Here is a 19,550-nt window from a genome sequence, read left to right as displayed (position 1 = left end):
GGGTACAAATTAAAGGATGGACAAAGATGGTTGACGGATGCACAGAAGGAAACCGTCCTAAGGATCCCACAGCCACAAACCGTCCACCAGGTATGTGAATTCCTGGGGTCAGCAGGATTCTGTCAATTATGGATTCTGGGTTTTGCTGAGATGGCCAGACCTCTCTATGAGGCCACCAGGCACCAGCAAAACTTTGAATGGACAGAGGCCATGAACAGAGCCTTTAATGACCTTAAACAGGCCCTGCTGTCTGCCCCAGCTCTTGGGTTGTCTGGCCTAACCAAGCCCTTCTACCTATATGTGGATGAGAAAGACGGGGTGGCAAAAGGGGTCCTTGTCCAGTACTTAGGTCCCTGGAAGAGACCCATAGCCTATCTCTCCAAAAGCTGGACATGCAGACAAGCCGGCCATGGGGCCAGAACTGCATGTTACCACCCCACACGCTATTGAAGGGGCACTCAAACAGCCCCAGACCGCTGGATCTGCAATGCCCGTCTGACCCATTATCAGAGCCTGCTGCTAAACCCCACCAGAATTTTATTCAAGCCACCAACAACCCCGAATCTGGCAACGCTACTCCCTAACCCAGACTGGGACCCCCCTCTGCCTGACTGTCAAGACATTTTGGCACAGGTGCAGGGAATCAGAGCTGATCTCCAGGACCAGCCACTGCCACACACGGACGCCACCTGGTACACGGACGGCAGCAGTTTTGTCCGAGGAGTCCGATATGCGGGGGCGGCCGTAACCACGGGGACGGAGACCGTCCGGGCGGGGCCGTTGACAGCCTGAATGTTGGCTCAATGGGCAGAACTGACCGCACTGGCCAAGGCGCTGACCATGGGGGAGGTGAACGAATCAACATCTACCCCGCCAGCAGGTCCGCCCTCGCCACCGCTCACGTCCACGGAGCCCTTAACCGGGAGAGAGGGGGCTGCTGACAGCAGTGGGAAGGACCGTTAAAAGCAAAACGGGGATCCTTGAACTGAGGGCCCTCCGGCTGCCCAAGGCCCTGGCCGTCATCCACTGTCCGGGCACCAAAAGGCAGACACGCCAGTAGCCAGGGGAAACCTGCGAGCCGATTTAAAAGCAAAGGAGGCGGCCCTTCTGGTGACCCAGGTCTTACAACCACGCTACCCGATCCGGGGGCACCGACCCTGCCGGACACCCCAACTATCCTGATGCGGACTTACACTGGATCGAACGCTTACCTATGACCCAGTGCTGCGTGGCTGGTGGAGGGCCGCAGACTCAGCATCACCCTGCCAGAGGAACTGGGACGGCGAGGCCTATCCAGATGCATGAGAGCACTCACATGGGAACGAGGAAGATGGGAGACCTCATACGACATGCAAAGGTCACTATTAAAGACTCTCGAGCAAAGATCGAGCAGATTGTGGCGAGCTGCCATTCATGCCAGTTAACTAATGCCACCGCCCATGGATCTAAGCTGGGCACCCGGCTCCGAGGAGACCGCCCAGGAGCCTACTGGGAAGTGGACTTCACTGAGGTAAAACCTGGAAAATACGGATACAGGTATTTACTAGTGTTTGTAGATATTTTTCAGGATGGACAGAGGCATTTCCCACCAAACATGAAACAGCACAGACCGTGACCAAGAAATCCTGGAAGACATCGTACCGAGGTATGGTTTTCCTGTTAAGATTGGATCAGACACCGCCCAGGATTTGTCTCTAAGGTAACACGGGGAGTGGCACTAGTACTGGGGCAGATTGGAAATTACATTGTGGGTATAGGCCCCAAAGCTCAGGACAGGTAGAGAGGATGAACAGAACATTAAAAGAGACCTTAACTAAATTAGCTCTAGAGACTGGAGGGGATTGGGTGACTCTCCTCCGCTTTGCCCTGTATAGGGTGAGGAACTCCCCACATAAAATGGGACTGACACCCTATAAGATCATGTTCGGTCTTCCTCCACCTGTTATCCCCAATTTAAAACCTGAGGTGCTTGCTGAGTTTGATGATCACCAACTCCTTTTCTCCCTCCAAATGTTACAACGAACCCATGAGCAGGTGTGGCCTAAGCTGAGGGCCCTCTACGAGACTGGGCCACCCCAGACCCCCATCAATATTGGCTGGGTGACTGGGTGTACATGTGGAGATACCAACACCAGACACTTCAACCTCGCTGGAAGGGACCTTACATCATGATCCTGACCACTCCCACCACTCTCAAGGTCGATGGGATTACTCCCTGGATCCACTACACCCACATCCCGCCAGCTGACCCTCATGCCGTTCTCAAGGACTTTGTTCCAGAACTCCCCAGTCTGAGGTTGTCCTTCAAAACAGAAGGGGATTAGTGTTGTGCCCAAGATTGCGAATCCGAGAAACTACCAAGGAGCCAACACCGATGCAAGCGCACGAGGGTTTATTAGCAAGCTCGAGCTTGGGTCCAAGTGTACCCAACACAGCGGAGCAGGGACTTGGACCCCGAAGTGGGTTACAGCTGGGTTTTTTATAGGCTGGTCTAGGGGATCTTCAGAAGGGGTGGAGGAATTTCTCAAGTTCTGTTTACATTCTGATATGGGGCTTTCAAGGGCATTGAGCTCCGTTCTCATTCTAATATGAGACTTTCTACCACAGATGTGGGCCCTGTTGTCTTTCTGATATGGGATTCTCTGCCCAGGGCAATTCTGAGCTCTGTTGTCTTTCTGATATGGGATTCCCTGCCGGGGACATTGAGGACATTCTGCAGTTTTTCCTGTAAAGTTCAGCTCTTATTCACAGGGGCCTAAGATGGCTGTACTTGTGCTAATGCTAAACTTTAGGTGGGATGGCCTTAATTTTTCTTGGCCTCTACAATTAGAATTAGTCTTCTTACAACAAGGGGGGCGGTTATGTGCTGCCTTAAACGGGGAATGTTGCTTCTTCACTGACCACTCAGGAATAGTCCGAGAATCTATGGCAAAAGTCAGAAGGTTTGGCTAGATGTAAACGGGAACGAGAAGAGCAACAAGGTTGGTTCCAATCCTAGTTTAATCATTCCCCCTGGCTCACTCTGGGACCAACCTGGACCCATGATTGGGTCCTTCCTTAGGTTCCTCTGAGAGGGGGAAATGTGGGGCTGAGAAAATTAAGGCCATTCCACCTCAAGTTCAGCATTAGCACAAGTACAGCTACCTCAGGCCCCTGTGAATAAGAGCTAAACTTTACCCTACTTTGGTTACAGGAAAAACCGCTTAGTGCCCTTGAAAGCCCCATATCAGAATGAGAACAGAGCTTAACACCATGGCAGGAAGTCCCATATCGGAATGAAAACAGAACTTAAGAAATTCCTCCACCCCTTCTGGCAATCCCCTAGACCAGCCCATAAAAACCCAGCTGTATTGGGTCCTTGGGGTCCAAGTCCCTGCTCCGCTGTGTTGGGTATACTTGGACCCAAGCTCAAGCTTGTTAATAAACCCTCATGTACTTGCATCGGTGTTGGCTCCTTGGTGGTTTCTCAGATTCACAATCTTGGGCACAAAAAAAAGGTTAAGAGCTATAATATGAAAAAATCTTCAGACAAATTGCAAAAATGGAACCAAAGGGGGAAAATAAATACAATAAATGGGTAAATGAAACAATGAGGCAAAACAGGAGAGAAAATTTGAATGTTCCAATACAGGAAAAGACAATATTCTTGAATATCCCATTTATCAGGAAAATATAAATTAAGTAGCAATAAGAAATATTTTCACATATTAGCCTCACTAAAGTAGCAAAATGTATTCATACATATTATGTGGAATGTGGAGAAAGCAAACTCATTATTCAAGAAAATATGAATTATTAGTACCTCTATCAAAAGCAATCTAGAAATATCTTTTAAAATTAAAAATGCAGAAACCCTTGACCCCATCAAATTCACTCTTGAGAATGTATTCCATACTAACAAATCATTAAAAAATGGGGTAAATACATACAACAATGAAGCTTATTTTCTTTCATTTTTCTTTCTTTCTTTCTTTTTCTTTCTTTCTTTCTTTCTTTCTTTCTTTCTTTTTCTTCTTTCTTCTTTTTTATTTCAAGTTTTTATTAAACTCAGATTAGTTAACATATAGTGTAATACTAGTTACATTTAACACCCAGGGCTTATTCCAACAAGTGCCCTCCTTAATATTCATTTAAGCCTTCTCCTCATTCACTTCCCATCCAGCAACTTTCAGTTTGTTCCCCATAGTTAAGATTCTGTTTTTTAGTTTGTCTCTCTCTCTTTTTCCCCTTTGCTAATTTGTTTTGTTTCTTAAGTTCCACATGAGTGAAATCATATGGAATTTGTCTTTCTCTGACTTATTTTACTTAGCATAATTCACATCCTTGCAAATGGCAAGATTTAATTGTTTTTTTACAGCTGAGTAAAGATGTAATATATATATGTATATATATATATATATATATATATATATATATATATATATATATCACATCTTCCTTATCCATTCATCAGGCAGTGGGCATTTGGGCTCTTTTCATAATTTGGCTATTGTTAATAATACTGCTATAAATATTGGGGTGCATGTATCCCTTTGTATCAGTATTTTTGTATCCTTTGTGTGAATCCCTATGAAGTTTTGTATTTTTTTATAGTGGGAAAAACAACTGAATATAAAGTAAATACTATCCATTGGAAGTAGTTGATTAATTATATTCATACCATGAGATATTCTATAGCCATTGAAAGAATGAATTATACCTAGATTAAATGATTTAGAGAATTTTTCATAAGATACTATTGAGAGAAAAGAACATAATACAGAAACTGAAATATCTCATTTTTGTCAAACAATAATAACAAATCTTCTATGTATATAAAAATTTATGGAGGAAAGTAAAAACACAAAACGTGTTTTTAATATTGGGTTTCTGGGATTGGGAATGTTGATAGAGAATGTGGTAAGATTAAATTAAAAAATCTAAAATACAAAATTGCATAAAATAAATATACCTCTACAGAAACAATTGTATTACTTTATCACATTCAGACATTTATTAAAACGTTGATCACATAAGTAAAAAATAAAAATATCAAGTAAGAAAGATGGAATGGGTGGTTGAAAATCTTATCTTTACTGTCTTATCAAATTATACCTTATCTCTGAGTGAAGAGGCTATACTCTTCCTGCTTTATCTTCCCATTTGGAAGAAGAGAGACCACATTCAGTCATTTTTTCTTCAAGGCACCCTAAACAGTCCTTTTTACACAAATCTCTGTTCTTGAATATATTGTAAGACCAAATTCACCCAGTATTATGTATTGAATGATGAATCAGTAGGCATAGTTTTAGGCCTTGAGAAAATAGAAATAAGGATACATTAGAATAAAATAAAATAAATACATCTTCTAAATAGATAGAATAAAATAAATACAAATGAAAAAATAAATGACTCATGGAGAATCCGGAAGAAATAAAATAAAAACAAATGGAAAAAATAGGTATCCCTGGGTGGCGCAGCGGTTTGGCGCCTGACTTTGGCCCAGGGCGTGATCCTGGAGACCCGGGATCGAATCCCACGTCGGGCTCCCAGTGCATGGAGCCTGCTTCTCCCTCTGCCTATGTCTCTGCCTCTCTCTCTCTCTCTCCCTCTCTCTCTCTCTCTCTCTCTCTCTGTGTGTGTGTGTGTGTGTGTAACTATCATAAATAAATGAAAATTTAAAAAAATAAAATTATAAAAAGACTTTAGAAAAGATGGCAGATATGGAAAATGTGAATGAAAAAGTTGCCTATACTATAGAAAAAATTAAAAAAAAGAAGAGAAAAATATCCTAAAATATAAGAAGAAAACTATTAAAACAAACACTTAAGTCTGTCAAAGGAAATGTTATGACACTGGAAAAATTAGTGCAAAATAATCAATACCAAGCTCTAGCACACTGAAGTTCCAGAAATATATGAGCATCCAAATAAAAGCATTAAATCACATACAAGGACTGGAGAGAGAAAGAGATCATATTATATCAAGAATTTTCCAAAGAAGTCTTTAAGGCCAGAAGACAGGAATCAAGGCCAGTGCAGGAATGCCTGCACATTCTGAGGATGAGGCTATAATCCAAAGATGTAATATATTGCCAAATAATGTTGCAATTATAAAAGGAGCAAAAAAGACAGCCATGAGAACATAAGAACTGCAGAAGTATGTCATTCTATAAAACACAAGCAAACACAGCAGGCTCCTCCCCCAGAAGACCAGCTGGACGGACCAGTTCCAGGGGAAGTCAAGGGACTTAAAGTCTACAGATTCAGAAGATACTCCCCCGTATTTTTTGTTTTTTTTTTTTCTTTTTTCTTTTCTTTTTCATTTCTGATTGCTTCCCCCACCCCCCCTTTTTTTCACCTTTCTTTCTTTTTCTTTCTCTTTTTCTTCTTTTTCCTTTTTCTTTTCTTTTTCTTTTTTCTCTCTTTCCTTTCCTTCTCTCTCTTTCTCTCCTTTTCCCAATACAACTTGTTTTTGGCCACTCTGCACTGAGCAAAATGACTAGAAGGAAAACCTCACCTCAAAAGAAAGAATCAGAAACAGTCCTGTCTCCCACAGAATTACAAAATCTGGATTACAATTCAATGTCAGAAAGCCAATTCAGAAGCACTATTCTACAGCTACTTGTGGCTCTAGAAAAAAGCATTAAGGACTCAAGAGACTTCATGACTGCAGAATTTAGATCCAATCAGGCAGAAATTAAAAATCAATTGAATGAGATGCAATCCAAACTAGAAGTCCTAACAACGAGGGTTAACGTGGTGGAAGAACGAGTGAGTGACATAGAAGACAAGTTAATGGCAAAGAGGGAAACTGAGGAAAAAAGAGACAAACAATTAAAGGACCATGAAGACAGATTAAGGGAAATAAATGACAGCCTAAGGAAGAAAAACCTACGTTTAATTGGGGTTCCCGAGGGCGCCGAAAGGGACAGAGGGCCAGAATATGTATTTGAACAAATCCTAGCTGAAAACTTTCCCAAGGGAAACAGGCATTCAGATCCAGGAAATAGAGAGATCCCCCCCTAAAATCAATAAAAACCGTTCAACACCTCGACATCTAATAGTGAAGCTTGCAAATTCCAAAGATAAAGAGAAGATCCTTAAAGCAGCAAGAGACAAGAAGTCCCTGACTTTCATGGGGAGGAATATTAGGGTAACAGCAGACCTCTCCACAGAGATGTGGCAGGCCAGAAAGGGCTGGCAGGATATATTCAGGGTCCTAAATGAGAAGAACATGCAACCAAGAATACTTTATCCAGCAAGACTCTCATTCAAAATGGAAGGAGACATAAAGAGCTTCCAAGACAGGCAGGAACTGAAAGAATATGTGACCTCCAAACCAGCTCTGCAAGAAATTTTAAGGGGGACTCTTAAAACTCCCCTTTAAGAAGAAGTTCAGTGGAACAATCCACAAAAACAAGGACTAAATAGATATCATGATGACACTAAACTCATATCTGTCAATAGTAACTCTGAACGTGAACGGGCTTAATGACCCAATCAAAAGGCGCAGGGTTTCAGACTGGATAAAAAAGCAGGACCCATCTATTTGCTGTCTACAAGAGACTCATTTTAGACAGAAGGACACCTACAACCTGAAAATAAAAGGTTGGAGAACCATTTACCATTCAAATGGTTCTCAAAAGAAAGCAGGGGTAGCCATCCTTATATCAGATAAACTAAAATTCACTCCGAAGACAGTAGTGAGAGACGAAGAGGGACACTATATCATACTTAAAGGATCTATCCAACAAGAGGACTTAACAATCCTCAATATATATGCCCCGAATGTGGGAGCTGCCAAATACTTAAACGAATTATTAACCAAAGTGAAGAAATACTTAGATAATAATACACTTATACTTGGTGACTTCAATCTAGCTCTTTCTACCCTCGATAGGTCTTCTAAGCACAACATCTCCAAAGAAACAAGAGCTTTAAATGATACACTGGACCAGATAGATTTCACAGATATCAACAGAACTTTACATCCAAACTCAACTGAATACACATTCTTCTCAAGTGCACATGGAACTTTCTCCAGAATAGACCACATACTGGGTCACAAATTGGGTCTGAACCGATACCAAAAGATTGGGATTGTCCCCTGCATATTCTCAGAGCATAACACCTTGAAATTAGAACTCAATCACAAGAAGAAGTTTGGAAGGACCTCAAACACGTGGAGGTTAAGGACCATCCTGCTAAAAGATAAAAGGGTCAACCAGGAAATTAAGGAAGAATTAAAAAGATTCATGGAAACTAATGAGAATGAAGATACAACCGTTCAAAATCTTTGGGATGCAGCAAAAGCAGTCATGAGGGGGAAATATATCGCAATACAAGCATCCATTCAGAAACTGGAAAGAACTCAAATACAAAAGCTAACCTTACACATAAAGGAGCTAGAGAAGAAGCAGCAAGTCGACCCGACGCCCAGCAGAAGAAGAGAGTTAATTAAAATTCGAGCAGAACTCAACGAAATTGAGACCAGAAGAACTGTGGAACAGATCAATAGAACCAGGAGTTGGTTCTTTGAAAGAATTAATAAGATAGATAAACCATTAGCCAACCTTATTAAAAAGAAGAGAGAGAAGACTCAAATTAATAAAATCATGAATGAGAAAGGAGAGATCACTACCAACACCAAGGAAATACAAACAATTTTAAAAACATATTATGAACAGCTCTACGCCAATGAATTAGGCAATCTAGAAGAAATGGACGCATTCCTGGAAAGCCACAAACTACCAAAACTGGAGCAGGAAGAAATAGAAAACCTGAACAGGCCAATAACCAGGGAGGAAATTGAAGAAGTCATCAAAAACCTCCCAAGACACAAAAGTCCAGGGCCAGATGGCTTCCCTGGGGAATTCTATCAAATGTTTAAAGAAGAAATCATACCTATTCTACTAAAGCTGTTTGGAAAGATAGAAAGAGATGGAGTACTTCCAAATTCATTCTATGAGGCCAACATCACCTTAATTCCAAAACCAGACAAAGACCCCACCAAAAAGGAGAATTACAGACCAATATCCCTGATGAACATGGATGCAAAAATTCTCAACAAGATACTAGCCAATAGGATCCAACAACACATTAAGAAAATTATTCACCATGACCAAGTAGGATTTATCCCCGGGACACAAGGCTGGTTCAACACTCGTAAAACAATCAATGTGATTCATCATATCAGCAAGAGAAAAACCAAGAACCATATGATCCTCTCATTAGATGCAGAGAAAGCATTTGACAAAATACAGCATCTGTTCCTGATCAAAACTCTTCAGAGTGTAGGGATAGAGGAAACTTTCCTCGATATCTTAAAAGCCATCTACGAAAAGCCCACAGCAAATATCATTCTCAATGGGGAAGCACTGGGAGCCTTTCCCCTAAGATCAGGAACAAGACAGGGATGTCCGCTCTCACCACTGCTATTCAACATAGTATTGGAAGTCCTAGCCTCAGCAATCAGACAACAAAAAGACATTAAAGACATTCAAATTGGCAAAGAAGAAGTCAAACTCTCCCTCTTCGCCGATGACATGATACTCTACATAGAAAACCCAAAAGTCTCCACCCCAATGAGACTGAAGAAAGAGAAATTAAGGAGTCAATCCCATTTACAATTGCACCCAAAAGCATAAGATACCTAGGAATAAACCTAACCAAAGAGGTAAAGGATCTATACCCTAAAAACTATAGAACACTTCTGAAAGAAATTGAGGAAGACACAAGGAGATGGAAAAATATTCCATGCTCATGGATTGGCAGAATTAATATTGTGAAAATGTCAGTGTTACCCAGGGCAATTTACACGTTTAATGCAATCCCTATCAAAATACCATGGACTTTCTTCAGAGAGTTGGAACAAATTATTTTAAGATTTGTGTGGAATCAGAAAAGACCCCGAATAGCCAGGGGAATTTTAAAAAAGAAAACCATATCTGGGGGCATCACAATGCCAGATTTCAGGCTGTACTACAAAGCTGTGGTCATCAAGACAGTGTGGTACTGGCACAAAAACAGACACATAGATCAATGGAACAGAAAAGAGAACCCAGAAGTGGACCCTGAACTTTATGGTCAACTAATATTCGATAAAGGAGGAAAGACGATCCACTGGAAGAAAGACAGTCTCTTCAATAAATGGTGCTGGGAATATTCGACATCCACATGCAGAAGAATGAAACTAGACCACTCTCTTGCACCATACACAAAGATAAACTCAAAATGGATGAAAGATCTAAATGTGAGACAAGATTCCATCAAAATCCTAGAGGAGAACACAGGCAACACCCTTTTTGAACTTGGCCACAGTAACTTCTTGCAAGATACATCCACGAAAGCAAAAGAAACAAAAGCAAAAATAAACTATTGGGACTTCATCAAGATAAGAAGCTTTTGCACAGCAAAGTATACAGTCAACAAAACTCAAAGACAACCTACAGAATGGGAGAAGATATTTGCAAATAACATATCAGATAAAGGGCTAGTTTCCAAAATCTATAAAGAACTTATTAAACTCAACAGCAAAGAAACAAACAATCCAATCATGAAATGGGCAAAAGACATGAAGAGAAATCTCACAGAGGAAGACATGGACATGGCCAACATGCACAGGAGAAAATGCTCTGCATCACTTGCCATCAGGGAAATACAAATCAAAACCACAATGAGATACCACCTCACACCAGTGAGAATGGGGAAAATTAACAAGGCAGGAAACAACAAATGCTGGAGAGGATGTGGAGAAAAGGGAACCCTCTTGCACTGTTGGTGGGAACATGAACTGGTGCAGCCACTCTGGAAAACTGTGTGGAGGTTCCTCAAAGAGTTAAAAATAGACCTGCCCTACGACCCAGCAATTGCACTGTTAGGGATTTACCCCAAAGATTCAGATGCAATGAAACGCCGGGACACCTGCACCCCGATGTTTCTAGCAGCAATGTCCACAATAGCCAAACTGTGGAAGGAGCCTCGGTGCCCATCGAAAGATGAACGGATAAAGAAGATGTGGTTTATGTATACAATGGAATATTCCTCAGCCATTAGAAACGACAAATACCCACCATTTGCTTCAACGTGGATGGAACTGAAGGGTATTATGCTGAGTGAAGTAAGTCAATCGGAGAAGGACAAACAGTGTATGTTCTCATTCATTTGGGGAATATGAATAAAAGTGAAAGGGAATATAAGGGAAGGGAGAAGAAACGTGTGGGAAATATCAGAAAGGGAGACAGAACATAAAGACTTCTAACTCTGGGAAATGAACTAGGGGTGGTGGAGGGGGAGGAGGGCGGGGGGTGGGGGTGAATGGGTGACGGGCACTGAGGGGGACACTCGACGGGATGAGCACTGGGTGTTATTCTGTATGTTGGTAAATTGAACACCAATAAAAATCAATTTATTAAAAAAATTGTTACCAACCTTTAAGCTTCAACCTGTGAATTATATACTAATATCACACTCTAATTAGTGATAGAATAAAAAAAACACACACAAACAAACAAAACAGTCAAAAACATTTGCAGAAATCTAGTCAAATAAAAAAAGAAATCAATATAAAGAATGCAGGAGTGGAGAGACTGCTTCTAAAGAATTAGAGACAAAAAAATAAATAAGGTTAAGAATTGGTTTATATCTATGGTCAAATGAAGTCAAGTTAACTGTGATAATTATGGTTTTATAGCCAAAGGCAAGCAACAATAAAACTCTTAAAGGAGACTTCATATGTTATGAGAATTTTACTGGAATATTTTGTTTGCACCTGCTCTAGGCTAATCTAGCCCAGGCACTGTGACTCGGAAAATCATATTGGGGTCTTAGGATGTCCAGTTACACCATGTTAGTTTGCTTTCCTACTGGACTCAAATTAACTATAATCTGTTTCTCTGTAAGATATATATAAATATATGTATAGAAGAAGGGAAGATATATATAAAAACATGGAAAGATCTAAGTGTTACACTCCAGTGAAATAACACTAATGTACCACTGTGAAGTGAATGAACTAAGCAGTTTTAATGTCCAAGCTCTAGAAGCTATTAATAAGAGTACAGTGATAGAGAGCAGTGGTAATATATTACCTTCCCTCTTTTCCCTACCTTGTTCCCAAGGTAAGACACAATGCTGATTGAATGTCTGCTACTCTCACAGTTTGGTTGTGGCAAAAAAAAAAAAAGAAAGAAAGAAAGAAAGAAAGAAAGAAAGAAAGAAAGAAAGAAAGAAAGAAAGAAAGAAGCCCCAGTGGCTCAGCGGTTTAGCGCCGCCTGCAGCCCAGGGTGTGATCCTGGAGACGCTGGATCGAGTCCCACATCAGGCTCTCTGCATGAAGCCTGCTTCTCCCTCTGCCTGGGTCTCTGCCTCTCTCTCTCTCTCTCTCTCTCTCTCTCTCTCTCTCTCCTCTCTGTGTATTCTCATGAATAAATAAATAAAATTTTTAAAGATTTTATTTAAAAATAAATAGAAAGAGAGAAAGGAAGGAAGGAAATAAGGAAGAAGAAAGAAAGAAAGAAAGAAAGAAAGAAAGAAAGAAAGAAAATAAAAACAAACAAAAAAACGGTGAAAATATTTACTGTTCCAAGAAAGAAAGAAAGAAAGAAAGAAAGAAAGAAAGAAAGAAAGAAAGAAAGAAAATAAAAACAAACAAAAAACGGTGAAAATATTTACTGTTCCTTGGATAGTTTTGATTCCTCAATATTTCCTATTTTGCTGGGTAAAATCAAGGAATAGATAACATAAACCAAAAGGCAGAATAATATTCAGAGTGGTCTATGAATTTTTGAGGAGGAATAAAGGAAGCATGTTGTATGTCTAAAAAATATCCTTTAAAAGATGTGTAATAAACGGGTAATAAAAAAATCACTTCCAAAAAAGAAACTTATGGATTATGGGTGCCTGGATGGTATAGTCAGTTACGTGTCTGACTTAGTTTCAACTCAGGTTGTGATCTCAGGGTTGTGAGATCACTCTGGACTCCATTCTCAGTATGAAGTCTCCTTGGACTTTTCTCTCCTTCCCCCTCTGCCCCTCCCCATCACACTCTATCTCTAGAACAAGTAAATACATCTTTACTTTAAAAAAAAAAACAGACATTGTTTATAAGAAAAACATTTCACTTTTTTAATTAATTTATTTTTAAGTAGGCTCAATGCCCCACATGGAGTCCAACAAAAAGCTTGAACTCATGACCTGAGATCAAGACCTGAACTGAGATCTAGAGTAGGATGTTCAACCAACTGAGCTATTTGGGTGCCCCATGAAACCCATTTTAAATATAAATACATAATGCATAATGGAGAAAGATACTCCATGCTAGCCCTAATCAAAAGAAACCTGAACTAGTTATATTGATTTTAGACAAAGCAGACTTTAGAAGAAGAAGAAATATCAGGATAAAGATCTGCATTACATAATAATAAAGGGATCAATTCTCCAAAAGTACATAACAGTCCTTAACATTTATGTACCTAACATGACAACATCAAAATACATGAGTGAAAATAGAAGTGCAAATACATTATTAGAGTTGGAGACTTCAACATCCCTCTTTCAGTAATTGATAGAGCCAGCTGGCAGAAGATTAGCAATTATATTGTTAAATTGAATAGCATCATTCATCAACTGAATATAGTTGATGTTTTTGGAATATTTCATCCCTCAATACCAGAATACACATTCTTCACAAACTCAGTAGGAACATTTAACAACATAAACCATATTCATGATGCTAGAATGTACTTTAACAAATCTAAAGTGATCCCTGGGTGGCTTAGCACCTCCCTTTGGCCCAGGGCCCGATCCTGGAGACCTGGGATCAAGTCCCATGTCCGGCTCCCGGCATGGAGCCTGCTTCTCCCTCTGCCTGTGTCTCTGCCTCTCTCTCTCTCTCTCTCTCTCTCTATGTTTATCATGAATAAATAAATAAAATCTTAAAAAAACATAAAGAACAGAAATTCATACATATGTATGTTATTAAACTACAGTGCAATTAAACTAGAAATTAATAACTGAGAGATAGCTTAAAAATCCCAAAATGTTTGGAAAATAAACGGTACACTTCAAAATAACCAAAGTAGTCACAAGATAATTTTTTTAAATATTTCAAACTAAATACATAGTTTATCAAAATTTGTGGAATGCAGCAAAAACAGTATTTAGAAGGAAACTGATAACAATGCACATACTAGAAAAGTAAAAGATCCAAAATCCAATAGCTCATCCTCAATCTTAGGTAACTAGAGATAGAAGAGCAAAGTAAGTAAGGAAAAGAAGAGAAATAATAAAAAATAGAACATAGGGGATCCCTGGGTGGCTCAGTGGTTTAGCACCTGCCTTCGGCCCAGGGCCTAATCCTGGAGTCCCGGGATCGAGTCCCACATCAGGCTCCCTTCATGGAGCCTGCTTCTCCTTCTGCCTGTGTCTCTGCTTCTCTCTCTCTCTCTGTGTGTCTCATGAATAAATAAATAAATAAATAAATAAATAAATAAATAAATCTTAAAAAAATAAAGATTGTTTCTCTTTAAAAAATAGAACATAAATAAGACTGAAAATAAAACATCAACAGAAAAAATCAAGAAAACCAAAACCTGGTACTTTGAAAGTATCAATAAAATTGATAAATCTATAGCCAAGATTAAAAAAAGGAAGAAAGAAAGAAAAAAGGAAATAAACAGAAATAAAGAAAAATAGAAAAGGTACAAATTACTAATATGAGACATGAAGGAGGCCACCACTACTGATCACCTGGACATTAGGACGATGGTAAAAGAATATTATCAATAGCTTTGCCTATAGATTTGATGTTAGATGAGATGGACCAATTACCTGAAAAACAAAATCTACCAAAACTCACATAAAAAGAAATAGATAGCCAGAATAGGCTTATAATTATCAAAGAAATTAATTCAATAATGAATAGGCTTACAAAAAAGAGAGCAATCAAACTAGATGATTCATTGGTGAATTTTACATTTATGGAAGAATATTAATTCTCTACAATCTCATCTAGAGAAACTAAAAGCAAAAGGAACTTTTTCTGACTTGTTCTGAGTCTGACATTACTCTCATATCCACATAAGGAAATTATAAGGAAGGAAAACTGGAGATCAGTATTTCTTATTAATATAGATGTAATAATTTTTTTAAAGATTTTATTTATTTATTCATGAGAGACAGAGAGAGATAGAGAGAGAGAGAGAGAGAGAGAGAGAGAGAGAGAGAGATTGAAAGAGTCAGAGACACAGGCAGAGGGAGAAGCAGGCTCCATGCAGGGAGCCTGACGTGGGACTTGATCCCCAGTCTCCAGGATCATGCCCTGGGCCAAAGGTGGCACTAAACCACTGAGCCACCTGGCTGCCCAGATGTAATAATTTTTAACAAAATACTAGCAAATCAAATTCAATAATAAAATTAATTAAACACTATACATAGGTGAACATTTCTCTAGGTGTGCAAGTCTGATTCAACATTTGAAAATCAATTACACACAATTCTTAGTCCAAAGACTAAGAACCATAGTATCATAAGATACAGAAAATAATTTGACAAAATCCAGTACCCATTTATGACAAAAACTCTCAGCAAATATGGAATATAAGAAGTTTCCTCAATATGATAAAGAACATCTACAGAAAGCTTATAGCTAACAACATACTAAGTGTGAAAAAGTGGATGCTATCCTCCCTGAAATCAAGAGCAAGGTATACGTCCCCTCTTACTACCCCATCAAACTAGAAACATCATACTAGAAATTCCAGCTAATGCATAAGATGAGAAAAGAAAGATAGATGAATTGGGAAGGAAGAAATAAATCTCTTTGTTCACAGATGTCACAACCTTTTTATAGAAAATCCAAAAAAAAAAAAAATCAAGAAAAAAAGAAAGCCCAAAACTAATTCATGAACATAGCAAATTCACAAGATACAATACTAATATAGAAAACTCATTTGCTTTTCTATATACAAGTAATGGACAATTGGAATTTGACATTAAAAACAGAGTATCATTTTTATTAGCATCAAAAGAAAAAAACACCTGAAGTATTAATCTAACAAAATATGTCCAAGATCAGGTGCCTCTGAAAGAATTTAAAATCTAAGTAAAAAAAGAGAAATTCTGTGTTCATAAATGGAAAGACTAAATATTACAAGATGTCAATTCTTCCTAACTTTATCTATAAATCCAATTCAGTTCCAATGCAATGCAATACAAATCTTAGTAAGATATTTTGTGGACATCAAGTTGAATCTAAAGTTTAGATGAAAAGCTTCTACACAGAAAAGGAAACCATCAACAAAATGAAAAGACAACCTACTAAATAGGAGAAAATCTTTGCATATATCTGGTAAGAGGCTAATTCCCAAAATACGTAAAGATTTCATACAACTCAATAGCAAAACAAACAAACAATTGGTTATGGGACGCCTACGTGGCTCAGCAGTTGAGCATCTGCCTTCTGCTCAGGACATGGTCCCAGAGTTCTGAGATCGAGTCCCTGCTGCATGGAGCCTGCTTCTCCCTCTGCCTGTGTCTCTGCCTCTCTCTGTGCCTCTCATGAATAAATAAATAAAATCTTTTTTAAAAAAAATTGGTTAAAAAATGGAGAAATGATCTAAATATTTTTCCAAAGAAAATATACAGGTGGCCAATGGGCACATGAAAAGATTCTCTACATCATCAATCATCAGAGAAGTGCAAATCAAAGTCACAATGAATTAACACCTCACATTTGTTAGAATGGCTATTATAAAAGGCAAGAAATAACAACTGTTGGAAAGGAAATGTAAAAAAGGAAACCCTCATGCACTGTTGGTGGGAATGTAAACAGTGCAGGCACCTTAGAAAACAGTTTTCTCAAAAAATTAAAAATAGAACTATTATCTACCATATAAACTACCATATGGTAGAACTGAACTACCAATTCCACTTTTGGAAACTTATCCAAAGAAAGCATAAACACTAATTTGAAACAATATATGCACCTTATGTCCATTGAAGCATTATTTACAAGAGCCAAGATATGGAAGTAACCTAAGTGTCTATTGATGGACAAGTGGATAAAAAAAATATATATATATGTATATATATTTCATATATACATATGAATATTACTCAGTGATTAAAGAGAATGAAATCTTGCAATCTTCAACACCATAGATGAATCTTAAGGGTACTATGCTAAATGAAATAAGTCAGACAGGGAAAGACAAATATGATATCTCTTATATGTGGAATCTTATATGCTCATAGATACAGAGAACATATTTGTAGTTGCCAGATGCAGGGGATAGGAGTGGGAGAAATGGGCAAACTGTTTTATTTTGGTTTGGGTTTTAGCTTAAATAAATTGGAAAAAATTAAAGAGGATAATATGATATTCTGTTAGCATAAAAACACAATCATGTCAATCAATATTATCAGGTAATTTGAAAGGCTATTTGTTTGGAGGTTTCTGACACTGAGACCAGATTGGCCTTTATAATCCTCCTCTATTCATTTGGATTGTAAACCCTCCTGAGAAACATCCAAAAATAAGAAGTAAAACAAAACAGACAACAGGACAAAATGATTGATGGTTGAAATCTTGGAGGGTAGGGGGGAGGTTCCAGACCAAGATACCTGGGGCAGCCCGGGAAAAAAGAGATGATTAGAAGGAGGGTGATTTGAGGAGTGATCTTGACAAAGGTGAATGTCAATCTGTCATACCACTGAGAAACAATGGGGATGAGAAATAGCATGTATTCTCTATATTCTCTAGCGAAAGTGGACTCTAAAAATTTAAAATAAAAATGAAAAAATAAAAAAGTGTAACAGTAAAATAAAAATAAACTTCCTATGAAAATGAAAAAATCTAGGAATAGTCAATTGTTCTTAAATATTAAAGAACAACAGAGTTTGAGGACTGGCATTGCCTGATTTCAAGACTTACTAAAGAGCTACAGCAAACAGGAAACCATGATGCTTCTCAAAGAATAGACCATAGATCAGTGGAACAGAATAAAAAGCTCAGAAACATACTCACACAAATATTATCAAACAATCTTTGATAAAAAAAAGAGAGGGTGAATGGGTGATGGGCACTGAGGGGGACGTTTGACGGGATGAGCACTGGGTGTTATTCTGTATGTTGGTAAATTGAACACCAATAAAAATTAATTTATTAAAAAAATAAGACAATTTGGGATGCTTCGGTGACTTAGTGGTTGAGTGTCTGCCTTTGGTTCAGGTCATGATCCCAGGGTCCTGAGATCAAGTCTTGCAACATGTTCCCCAGAGGGAGCCTGCCTCTCCCTCTGCCTATGTCTCTGCCTCTCTCTGTGTGTCTCTCATGGGTAAATGAATGAAATCTAAGAAAAAATAAAAATAAAATGACAAAGGCAATTTGATGAAGAAAGGAGAGTCTTTTCAAACATAATGCTAGAATAATTAGATATCCATATGCAAAATACATATACACACACAGACCTTACACACTCAAAAGATCAGAAACCAAAATGTAAAATGCAAAAGTATAAACTTCCAAAAGATAACTAGACCTTGGATTTGGCCTAGTGACCATGGGTTGGGCAATGACTTAGCATCCAAAATATACAAAAACCTTTTAAAACAAACAATAAGAAACAAACAACACACTTTTTTAAATGGGCAAAATATTTGAATGGACACTTCAACAAAGAATATATACAATTGCTTAAAAGGCATATAAAAGATGCTTAACATATTTTGTCATTAGGGTACTACAAATTAAAACAATGAGATATCACTACACATCTATTAAAATGGCTAAAATCCAAAAATTTGACAATATTGATTTCTGAAGAGGATGCAGAACAACAGGAACTGTCACTGCCTGCTTCATTGCTGGAGGAAATGCAAAATGGTACAGTCACTTTGGAAGATCATTTTGCAGTTGCTTACAAAACTAAAGTCTTACCATATAATTCATTAATCACACTTCTAGGTATTTGTCTAATTGAGTTGAAAGTTTATGTACACATACAGGCACAAAAACACTTGCACAAGAATGCTTATAAATGCTTTACCCATAAATGCCAAAAACTAGAAACAACCAATATGTCTTTCAATAGGTGAATGTATAAATAAATTGTGTGCACCTGTGTAGCTGAGTGTTATTCAGTGATATAAGGAAATAAACTGTCAACCCACAAAAATCTACAGAGAAATCTTAAGTGAATTACTGCTCATATTGCCAAGTGAAAGAAGTCAGTGTGAAAAGGATACACAATTTTATAGCATTTTGCAAAAGGCAACAACACTAGAGATAGCTCCAGGAGTTTGAAGGAGTGGCAAGGGATGAATAGGTGAAGTACAGAACATTTTTAGGACAATAAAACTATTGTGTATGATACTGTAATGCTGGATATATGACATTAAGCATTTATCAAAAACTACAAAATTTTACAACACAGACTAAAGCTTGATGAATGCATATTTAAAAATAAATCATTTATATGATCAGGGAAAAGAATGTGGATTGTGGTAAGAGAACCTATTACAAATGTATAAAACGACCTCACTGAAGGGTGTGGAAAAGGCGCTGACCTA

General features: G+C 38.3%; 1 pseudogene; it reads left to right on the top strand.

Moving 5' to 3' along the window:
- The first annotated feature begins 1,213 nt into the window (after positions 1-1,213).
- LOC129499387 (60S ribosomal protein L3-like) overlaps positions 1,214-19,550 on the top strand; it is a 45,040-nt pseudogene continuing 26,703 nt past the window's right edge.

Source organism: Nyctereutes procyonoides, unplaced genomic scaffold (genome assembly GCF_905146905.1).
Source record: "Nyctereutes procyonoides isolate TBG_1078 unplaced genomic scaffold, NYPRO_anot_genome, whole genome shotgun sequence".
NCBI classification, from domain to species: domain Eukaryota; kingdom Metazoa; phylum Chordata; class Mammalia; order Carnivora; family Canidae; genus Nyctereutes; species Nyctereutes procyonoides.
The sequence above is the reverse complement of the archived record's forward strand: the minus strand, read 5'-3'. Positions and strand labels throughout refer to the sequence as shown.